The sequence below is a fragment of the Solanum verrucosum genome, unplaced genomic scaffold (genome assembly GCF_900185275.1).
Source record: "Solanum verrucosum unplaced genomic scaffold, falcon-dt-bn FXZP01000209.1, whole genome shotgun sequence".
Taxonomy (NCBI): Eukaryota; Viridiplantae; Streptophyta; class Magnoliopsida; order Solanales; family Solanaceae; genus Solanum; species Solanum verrucosum.
Window position 1 is genome coordinate 1,051,834 of NW_026020702.1, and position 12,682 is coordinate 1,064,515.

A 12,682-nucleotide genomic window follows, 5' to 3' on the forward strand; every position below is an offset into this window, starting at 1 on the left:
ATATCTAATATTAATAAATACAGGACAAGAAGAAAACTATATTACAAGAGAACTAGTAACAGAAGATGAAATAATTACTACTGAACAATCATGCCCTGAACTACCAAAGGCATTAATATATACCGAAGAAACTACAGAAAAGAAATAATCATTGGAGGAGTACCAATAGTAATAAAGTTTAAAATATATCAAGGAGATAAAAATATCACTTTAGGAATAAATGGTTAGAACAAGTAAAACCATATAATTTAGAAGACAAACAGTTAACAATAAATTATAATAATAAGAAGATAATAATAAAAAGAACTTTCTTATGATAAAAACATGAAAATATATATACTTGCAAAGATAATAATAGAAGGATATTACAACAGATATTATACACCAATGATAGACACAGGAGCAGAAGCTAATATATGTAAATACAATTGCTTACCAGAAGATAAATGGGAAAAATTAAAAACACCGATAGTAGTAACATGATTTAATAATGAAGGAAGCATGATCACATATAAGGCAAAAAATATAAAAATACAAATATGGGATAAGATATTAACTATAGAAGAAATATATAACTTTGAATTGACCACAAAAGATATGCTATTAGGAATGCCATTTTTAGAAAAATTATACCCACATATAATAACAAAAACACACTGGTGGTTCACAACACCATGTAAACAAAAAATAGGAGCAAAAAGAGTAAATAACAAAAAACGAAAAACAACAGAATGGATAAAAGGAAGTGAAAAAATTACACAAAAATTAGAAAATATAAAAGAAGAAGACCCTAAAATAGAATTAATTATATTCTCTATAGATAAAGTAAAAATAATCCAAGATAAGTTAGAATTATTATATAGTGAAGATCCTTTACAAGGATGGGAAAAACATAAAACAAAAGTAAAAATTGAGCTAATTGATAATAATAGTATAATAACCCAAAAACCATTAAAATATAATTTTAATGATTTAACAGAATTTAAGATACATATAAGTGAATTACTAGAAAAAGGGTATATACAAGAAAGCAATAGCAAGCATACAAGCCCAACATTTATAGTAAATAAACATAGTGAACAAAAAAAGGAAAAAGTAGAATGGTTATTGATTATAGAAATTTAAATGCAAAAACTAAAACATATAATTACCCAATACCAAATAAAATATTAAAGATAAGACAAATACAAGGATATAATTACTTTAGTAAATTTGACTGCAAATCAGGATTTTACCACTTAAAGTTAGAAGAGAATCTAAAAAACTTACAGCATTTACAGTACCACAAGATTTTATGAATGGAATGTATTACCATTTGGATATAAAAATGCCCAGGTAGATATCAACACTTTATGGATAACTACTTTAAACAACTAGAAAATTGTGTAGTATATATTGATGATATATTACTATATTCTAAAACCAAGATGAACACATAAGATTATTAGAAAAATTCATAATATTATAGAATATTCAGGCATAAGCCTAAGTAAAAAGAAAGCAGACATAATGAAAAGCCAAATAGAATTCTAGGAATACAAATAGATAAAAATGGAATAAAAATGCAAACGCATATAGTACAAAAAATAATTAACTCAAATGAACAGCTAGATACAAAAAAGAAATTACAATCATTCTTAGGACTAGTAAATCAAGTAAGAGAATACATACCAAAATTAGCAGAAATTTAAAACCATTACACAAAAATTAAAGAAAGATGTAGAATACCAGTTTGATAAAAAAGACCAAACACAAATACAAAAAGTAAAATTATTATGTAAAACCTACCTAAACTATATTTTCCGGATGAAAACAAAAAATTTACTTATATAGTAGAATCAGACGCCAGTGAAAAAAGTTATGGAGGAGTCTTAAAATACAAGTATGATAAAGAAAAAATAGAACATCATTGTAGATATTATTCAGGAACATTTACTAATGCAGAAATAAGATGGGAAATAAATAGGAAAGAATTATACTCAGTGTATAAATGTTTACTATCATTTGAACCATATATTGTATATAATAAATTTATTATAAGGACAGATAACACACAAGTAAAATGGTGGCTAACAAGAAAAATACAGGATTCAGTAACTACAAAAGAAATGAGAAGATTGGTATTAAATATATTAAATTTTACATTTACTATTGAAGTAATAAAAACTGATAAGAATGTTATTGCAGATTACTTATCAAGACAAAGCTACTCAGACTGAGAAAGAAAATACAATTGAAGATATACTCAAAGCCATTACTACACTTTGTATAAAAGTGGACAGTATGGACAATGAGATACAAAAGCTAAAGACTAATGAAGATAATCTGAAGTCTAAAGCTAATACAGGTCAGCAACATGACTGTAAAAATGCGGAGCTAAGTCAATCGGAAGACTTTAAAAATCCAGAGCTAAAAGGTGACGTTGGGAAACACCTTAAAACCCATAATATTTGTTTAAATACAGCTGCAGTACAAGTAAACAAGTTAGTGAAAACAACATAAGAATACAAACTTAAACCAGCTATTTGAAAAACCATTTACTCCAAAAATGCCAAGAAACACATTGACTATGGAACCACAAACCTCTACCTATGCAGATAGCCTACAAAATGAGAAAAAATTATATAACCATGTCACGAGAACATATATTGAAAATATATACAAAATCCAAACCTATTTAAACCATAATCCTAGATCCACTACAACCAAACAATCAAGTCAAGACTACCTGACCCAAAAATTACAAGGTTATAACAAGTTAATCGGACAGCCAAAAACTAACGCCAATTTAGTAAGGACATGTTACAATTATGACTATTAAATACCGTATACACATACGACAGAGAAGAAATAAGTGGAATACCAGAACTACACAAGACATTCATTACATATAAAAGAGTTACCAAGGGAAATTTATTTTATGTAAAGTTTTATACAGCACCAACGGAGATATTATACGAAGAGATAAAATCTCAGATTCAAGTTATTAAGATCGGACTAACCAAAGACATGATTATGCCTAAATATATTGGACAACAGGAAGAAATACGAAAAATAGAGATACCAAGTTTTTATGCCAATAAAAGAATAATTGGTATATCAACTATTATACAAGAGTTAACAAACAATTATTTAAACGGAAATGCTATATGGAGTTACTACTCTAGAGACCAATTAAGGATATATTCAAATTCAAGAGAACTAAGGAAAGTAGATATGGATGAAGTCCATAAATGGATTTTATCATTATTAAAACCAAAAGAAAGACCTACGACAAGAGCACTCAAAGCAGGATTTATTTCGTCAGAACTATTAACCAGATATTGTAAGCTAATTGGACATAAATATCCTGACCATATATGTTCAAAATGCAATGGGGAAAATAATATAATCCCGATGTCCAGCTGGAATGATAAAATAAAAGAAGATAGAGACGGAAAAGAGATAAGATAAAGAGAAGAAGACAAAGAAGATAAAGACAAAGGACAAAGAGATAAAAATAAGACATAAAAACGTGTTTGGCCAAACAAAGCCAAAAGTAGATGTAAATTATTATCTAAAAGTCTTAAAGTGTACAGTAGTAGTCACATTATTGTAAATTATTAGGTACAAGTTAGAAGAGTAAATTTGTCTAGTATGCATGTGCATTATTAAAGTAGTATGGACAAGTGTAAAGTGTGGTAGGTGGTGTGCATTGTTAGTAGGACAAGTGTAAAAGTAGTAGGTGGTAGTGCATTATTGTGCAGTAAGTAGTATAATACGTGCATTATTGTGCACTACTGTAATTCTTTTCTATATAAAGGAAGATATATGTAACATAATAAGCAGACCTTGAATAAATGAAACTTTCTTAAAAAACACTTTCTCAAATATTTAAATACTTAATAGATGAAGGAACAACCTTCAGATATTATGGATAAGCAAGAGGCAAAGGTATATTGTTCCAAAAATATGCAAAACTAATTTCATATATTCCTGATTATCATATATATGATTGAATAAATTTATGTTAGTTAATATGTAGTAGAATTATTTGAATAATGATTTCTAGTTTATTAGCACACTGCAAACAGGGAGAAAACTTCTATACTATGCCATCCTAAGGTTGAAACCGGTAGGCGAGGAAAGCCGTTTAGGGGAGTAAACAAAGTTGAGGCGCTGATAAGAAGGAAGTATCCGCTAAAGTACGATGCTAGTAGTGACAGGAGAACATGATAAACAGATAATCTAGTTCATAATGATCTAATATGAATTTAATCAATTATGAATATGATAGGAAGGAATAATTGGAAATAAAAAATCTGCATGATAAAGAACATGACTATATACATGCATGATGAAATAATAAAAAACTATGAAACTTTAATCCTATATATACTTATAGGTATAGAGATAATTGAATTAAAAAGAATCATATAGGAAAAAATATTTAATGATAACGTATCAGAAATATATTAAACCAACAATGGTATGAAATAGACCTACGTGATTTAGACCTCGAAAGAATAGAATGGTATGATTTAGAAATAAATTCAGATTAAAATGAACTACGAATATTTACAATATATGACAGAAGCTATGGAAAATATAAAACTATTAGAACAATTAATGGAAAATAATTTATATATGTACCTAAGAACCCAAGATATGTTATATCTATAATATATCATAAATAATATTAAAGAGATATCAAGATTAAAACACTTAGCAAAAGAATATTATAATAAAATCTTTAAAATGGATTCCTCACCCGCCAAAAATGGTACACCTACCAAAAATATCATGAATTCCTCACCTACCACACTACCAAAAATATCTTAGTATATCATGAATTTATCATCTACCAGTAAAATGAATTTCGCACATTTTTTACTAGTATTTTTTCCATTTTTATTTCTTCTTTATGTCTTTCACATAGTTCTATAAACCATCGTTGTAAGAATTTTATTCTAGCTCCTATGATATCTGTTAATCCTGCTTTATTCCAACTTTTTATTACTTTTGAATTAAAAGGTTCTAGTAATTTTGTAAAATATAATTTTCTTATTTCCCTACTTTCTTCTGTGCTATATGTTACTTTATAATAATATTCTCTAAATGCACATGTATATTCATCTATATAACACATATTACATATTGCTAATTTTGTCATTAGATTCCGATTTATGATTTTTTCTTTATTTTGTTCTTCTACTTCTGTTGTCATACTACTAAATTCATTTCTTATAGCTACTTCGTACTTATATAATACTTCCATAGTTGTAGTAGCTAATAGCTAATTCACCATTAGATTTTTTATTACTTCTTAGAGTTTTTAAACTTTCATCCGATAAATTTTGTAGCCATAATTTTACTGGTCCTATAAGTGTTCTTTCTATATATCATGGTGTTTCTGTCATTCCTATTTTGTTATCTATTAATTGTTTTGATATATATCCCATCCATAATTGAATTGTTTTATTTATATCTGCTACACAGTCTAAATCTAAAAAATCATGTTGTTCAGTTATTGGTTTAGGTGTCCATTTTTTATTCAATCTTTTATCTCATATAGTTTTTTCTTTATCATATTGTTCATAGTTTGTATTATAATATTTTAATTTTTTTGGGTGTTTTATTCCTGATATACTAGGTTTTTCATCCATGTCTATGTCTCCTGTATTTACTTCTAAATTCTTTGTATTATCTATATTTATTAAAAGTTCTGTATATGTTTCGCTTGTTTCTGAATGTTGTTCATCTAGATCATCGTCATTTATTTCATCAATTCTTATTTTAGGTAGATTATGTTGGTTATTTTCTTCTTTTCCTTCTAATTTATCTTCTAATTGCAATTTTTCTTTAAATTTAATTATTTCATTTGCTAATTTTGTTTTTTGTTCTTTTTCTTTTTGATTCCTTTCATACATTTCTTTTAACACTGCCAACTCTTTTTCTAGTTCTATTATTTTAGTATTTTTTACTTCTTCTAATTGTTGTACTTCCTTTTTTGCTTGTTGTTTTATTTTTTCAATTTTCGTTTTTCTATCTTTTTCTTAATTTTCTTTTGTTATTCTTATCATAACAATTAAACTATCTTCTAGTTTTACCGTTTCTTTTTCTAACATTAAACTTATATTGTCACATATTTTTTTGTATCTTCTTCCTAGATTAGAAAATATTATCTTTATTTTTAATCCGTCATAGTTTTCATATATTTTTTCGTCTATGGCATATTTTTCCTTATTCATTTATAGATTGTGTTGAAGTTTATATTCTAAACTTTCTATCTGTATCTGTAGATATAAAATAGTTTTCCTTTGTGCTACTATAGATTTTTTACAAGTTCCTGTATATTACTGTTAAGTCTACATTGCTTATGTGTTAATTCTTGTCTTTTCGCTATAATTATTTCAGTAATTTTTGTCTATATTCATTATTGTCGTTATTCATTGTATTTTTAAATATTGAATGTATTTATATTCTATTTTAGATATATTATCTATTAATTGATCTAATTTTTTCTTATCAGTTTTTGTGATATTGAGTTGTTTGTATTCTGGATATAATTTGTTTAATTTTCTTCTTATTTTTCTTAACTTTCTACTAGTATGTTTCTTCTTATATTTCTTTTCATCGATGATTGGCAAAATGACATGCCTTTCCATGGATAATGAGAATAAGTAATAAAATACCATTCCATGTGAATTATGCTTTGCACCGATTGAATATTGACATTGGGATGGAAGCTCTCCCGTTAGTAGAGACCGGATTTCTAGAAGAAGTATCATGAGATGGAAGCTCTCCCATTAGTAGAGGCCGGGTTTGTAGTAGCAATCTCTTTATTCCATAACTATGTGCTCCCATAGGCTGATTAGCTAGTGGATCCACTAAAGCTAGAATTTCATGGTCCTACCTTAGGAAAGTAGAATGTCACGACCCAGACAATCGTGATTGGCACCCACACTAACCCTCTGATGGGAGAACCATTTATACTAATTAGCTCACCAACTTAATCAACATACTAAAGCATTTAAAGTTATGGAAGCAAGTTTAAATAACTAAATACTGAAATTTCAGTAAACTGCCGAAAGATCTAAAAACGAATTGCGGAATTAAATGCCTAGAACCTGAAAGTCAATGTACCAAAACTCTAACAAGATCCATAAGTCTAAACAAGAACGGTTACAACCCCAACTAATGAACTAATAACTAACGAGAAAGTCTAAGACCGAAATATGGACATAGACAGAAAGAGAACTCATGGAAGCATGGAAGAACTTGCTCACCCTTGAATTCGATTGACGATCATTGATCTTCTAAACGAGGTCTGTCAATAGCCGCTTGAAGATGCCCTATACTCAACAATGAAAGAGCAAGTGTAGTATAAGTACACAACCACAGTATACTGATAGGATCACACGACTATCCCACTAAGTGCAACATATATAAGTCATCACAACATAATAATAACATGCATACACCGAACATATACAATATCATCACCACTTATGAACAATGTACAAATTCACATTTCTCACGATACATAATTATGTCAAGTCATTGGTTTTCTCATGGAACCCAAACCCAAACTATTAGCATACTAGAACGTGGTACCCGATCCAATGTTTATGCCGGAATGTGGCAACTGATCCCATAATTATGCCAGAACGTGGTAATCGATCCAAGTTAGTTTGTTGGAACGCAACACCCGATCCAATCAACTAACCACAAACACAATCACAAGTATATTCTCATAATCATACAATGAAGTGATAATTCATGGCATTCATCATTCATCTATCTCATTTACAAATAGTGTGATCAATAGTGCAACATTCGCATACATATACATATTATAATGAAGCAAGAACAAACAAATATCACCCAATCATGAAATCACAACCATTATCTACCTCGAACAAGATTGAATTCCCTACAAAACTTGATTCTTCCCTTTCCACATTCGTTCCGCTTGTGTTGGTCTACAAAGAATTAATTTAACACGGAAATCAATAAACAATAATTAATTAACCGGACTAGTAACAATTCTATCAACCCTACATCATACCCATGATCCTCATACCCAGATTAGGGCTTTTTCCACCATAATTCCCAGATCGAAACCCTTCTCCATCGATAATTACCCATTAAATTACGTTCTACATATCAAAAAATGGATTCGGGGAGTTAAAATCTTACCTTTAGCCTCAAGAATAGTGAAAAACTATGAAGAAAACCCTTGGGTTCGTTCCTTAGCTCTAAAGTTTGAAAATTGCAGAATAAAACAATTTTTGGTTTATTTTCGAATTTAAGTTGCGTCTGCCCTGCCACGGTGACATCTACCCCACTATAGTGGCCCTGCCCTGGCGGCAGAAATCCCTCCTCTATGGCTTGCATGGAAACAATGAGCAAAATTAATAATTCCAAGACCCCATTTCACAACACACCTTAAACAACCAACACTCAAAAACTACCCGTTCACGCTAAGATCAATTCCGAGAGTTCTACTCATCCAAATTCAATTCCATAAAGTCGTAGGAGTTCCTTAACAACTTATCTATCTACTAACGTGATCAAATTCATAATTAAATCACCCAATTGTTACTAGATTTTCCTAGACGTTAATGACTCTAATTTCATCCAAATCTGGACAAGGTTTGGAATTTCCAAGTTACTATGAAAAAGTTTTCTGACCAAAAATTTTCCCCGTTGGCTTTCCTATAACGATGGAACCCGATCGTTACCATAGATACCAATTTACCCATCACTCGTCCCCGAGTGACAAAACTTTGGAAAAATAGGCTAAAGAAAGAATGGAGTAGTACCTGAATAGACGAACAATTGGGGATACTTGTCTCGCATGTCCTTCTCGGTTTCCCAAGTAGCTTACTAATCTGGACGATTCTTCCATTGAACTTTCACGGACATAATCTCCTTGGTCCTCAACTTGCGCACATCACGATCAGGGATTGTAATCGGTTCCTCCTCATATTGGAGGTCTTTGTGTTACACGATTGAGTCTCATTTAATGATGTAATCTTCATCACCATGATAACTCTTCAACATGGACACATGAAATACCGGATGAACACCCGATATATTAGGAGGTAAGGCCAATCTATAACCACCGGCCCCACACATTCAATAACCTCAAAGGGACCAATGTATCGCAGACTTAGCTTGCCTTTCTTTCCAAATCTCATCACCCCTTTAATGGGTGATACCTTAAGAAGAACATTCTCACCAGTCTGAAATGTCAAGTCTCTTACCTTATGATCCTCATAATTCTTCTGTCTCATCTGGGCTGCTAAAAGCATTGCTTGAATACTGCTCAACTTATCTTGAAAATCCTTCACTAAATCAACCCCCAATGATTTCACATTTCCAGCCTCGAACCATCATATCGGTGATCTACATCCCCTCCCATATAATGCCTTAAATGGTGGCATATTAATGCGGGAGTGATAACTATTATTGTAAGACAACTCACACAAAGGTAAGAACTTATCCCAATGCCTTCCAAAGTCAATCACACATGCCCTCAACATGTCTTCTAACACTTGAATAGTCCTATCTAATTGCCCGTCTTTCTGCGGATGGAAGGTTGTACAAAAATTGAGTTGTGTGACCAATTCATCATGTGGTTTGCTCCAAAACATGGAGGTAAACTGTGTAGCACGATCGGAGATGATAGAAAGGGCCACCCCATGCTACTTCACTATCTCTTTCACATACATCTTAACTAATTGTTCAGCATTATAATCTATTCTTACCAGAATAAAATGTGCTGATTTAGTCAATCTATCAACCACTACCAAAATAGAATCAAACTTCCCCAATGTATTGGGAAGACTAACCACAAAATCCATGGCTATCCTCTCCCATTTCCATTTCTGAATTGGCGTTCTTTGAAGCAAACCTGCAGGCCTTTGGTGTTCATGCTTCACTTGTTGACAATTTTGACATTTTGCCACAAACTCCGCTTTATCCTTCTTCATGCTCAGCTACCAATAAATTCGCTTCAAATATCGGTATATCTTGGTCACCCCCGAATCAAGCCATCAACTCAAGGAACACAAATTCTTCCTTTAAAACTGAGAACACCTTCCGCATCAAGAGTGGTCTCTTGTGCCTTACCAATCATAGTCTTTTTCTTAAGTTCATTCAAATTTTCATCCTCGAATTACTGTGCCTTGATCTCTTCCATAAACGTGGCCCGTAGTTCAGTGCCTGATAACACCCCATCTTTTTCTAAAATGCCCAATTGAATGAATTTAGACTCCAAGGTCTTAATTTCCTTAGCCAAAGGTCGTCTAGTTACACTCAAGCAAGCTAAGCTACCCATATTACCGTCTTTCAACTCAAAGCGTCTGCCACTACATTAGCCTTACCCGGATGGTATTGAATGGTGACATCATAATCCTTAAGTAACTTCATTCACCTTCGATGTCTCAAATTCAGATCCTTTTGAGTGAACACATGCTGCAAAATACGATGATCAGTAAACACTTAACACTTAACACCATAGAAGTAATGCCACTAGATCTTTAGAGCATACATGACAACTACCAATTCCAAATCATGTGTTGGATAATTCCTCTCATGCACATTTAATTGACGCAATGCATAAGCTATACGATTATTATCCTACATCAACAGAGCACCCAAACCATAATATGAAACATCACAATAAATATTAAAATCCTTACCTTCAACCGGTAATGCTAGGATGGGTGCGGTGGTCAAAAGAGTCTTGAGCTTTTAAAATCTCTCCTCACATTTTCTGGTCCATTCAAATGGTATCTCCTTTTTGGTTAGATTTGTCAAGTGAGTGGCGATAGAAGCAAAGTTCTTCACAAATCGACGATAGTAACTAGCAAGCCCCACAAAACTCCTAACTTTCGTGACAGAGCTAGGCCGTACCCAATTCTTAACCGCCTCAATCTTTTGGGGATCTACCATTACCCCTTATTTTGAAACTACATGTCCCAAAATTGCAACAGAAGTCAACCCAAATTCGCACTTACAAAATTTAGCATACAACCTTTGTTTCCCAAGAACATCGAGAACAATACGAAGATGGTCAGTATGCTCATCCTTACTTTTCAAATAGACCAGAATGTTAGCAATAAAGACTATGACGAATGAATCAGTAAATGGCTTGAACACTCCATTCATTAAACTCATAAAAGTGGCGGGCACATTAGTCAAACCAAAAGATATAACTAGAAACTCATAGTTCCTATAGCGGATTCTAAACGCCGTCTTGGGCATATCCTCAAGCCTAATTTTTAACTGATGGTAGCCAGACCTTAGATCAATCTTGGAGAAAACTGATGTACATTGCAGTTGGTCAAAAATATAATCTATTCGAGGCAAATGGTACTTGTTTTGAATAGTGACCCTATTCAATTGTCAGTAATCTATACACATTCTCATACTACCATCCTCTTTCTTAACAAACAAAACTGGAGAACCTCATGGGGAAGCACTAGGATGAATAAATCCCTTATCAAGAAGATCTTGGATTTGAGCCTTAATCTCTCTTAATTGTGTCGGTGCCATGCGATATAGAGGGATAGAAATGGGGCGGGTACCAGGTTCTAAATCGATGTAGAAATCTATATCCCTATCTGGAAGAATACCAGGCAAATCATTAGGAAACACTTCTCTAAATTCTGACACCACAGGAATATACTCAACAGATGGAGACTTAATCTCAATATCCCGAATATGAGCCAAATAAGCCAAACAACTCTGCCCTACCAGTTTCCTATCCCGAATGGAGGATATGATCTTGGCTTGCTTACGTTTGTACACCCCTTCCCACTTTAACTTTTCCCTTCCCGGAATTTCTAGAGTTAAAGACTTAGTGTTACAATTAAGAATATCATAATAGGAGGACAACCAAGTCATGCCTAAGATTATATCAGAGTCAGTCATATCCAAAATCACCCAATAAGCCAAGTCTGAAAACCCATAAACAAAATAGGACAACCCAACTCTAAGAATAATAATAACTGAAGCGGAAGCTAAATCATAAAAACCAAAGTAATGCAGAATACCCATATACTAAAACTGAATATTTCAAATCATAGAGTTTAATACAAAAGAAAAATCAAACTCAAATACTAAGTTGAATCTAATTATTTCTAAAAATAACCTCTAACTTACTAGATATGCTGGGACATGCCGCCAGCTAAGTCTAGCAAAACTGAAACTAAAAGACTAAAATACTGAAGAAAATAGCATGACTACTGTCCTCGAAGAATGAGGACTCACCACTGGTACTGTTGAACTAGAGATCAGGAATTGATCTAAGCGTGATCTGATTGCTGAGGACCGGAACCTACAACACCGAAAGATGCAGCACAATATATGCTTTAGTACTTGAAAGGTACTAAGCATGCAGGATAAAGTAAAGCTGAATTAACATATAACTGAACAAGCAATAAAGGAAGAGCATAATCTGAACATGGTATAGATACTAAACTACTGAACATGACTAAACGGAATGCAATGACCAAATTATAACATGTTTAGACTGAATACTGAAACGTGGTCTATGCAATAGAATCTGACGGAACTGTGGGAGCTACTAATAACCGATAATAAAACCACGTGATCTTAATGTGGAGTCCGATGTATACGCCTATCGAGAGGACCCAATATACCCGGCCAAAGGTATATAGGCATGTTG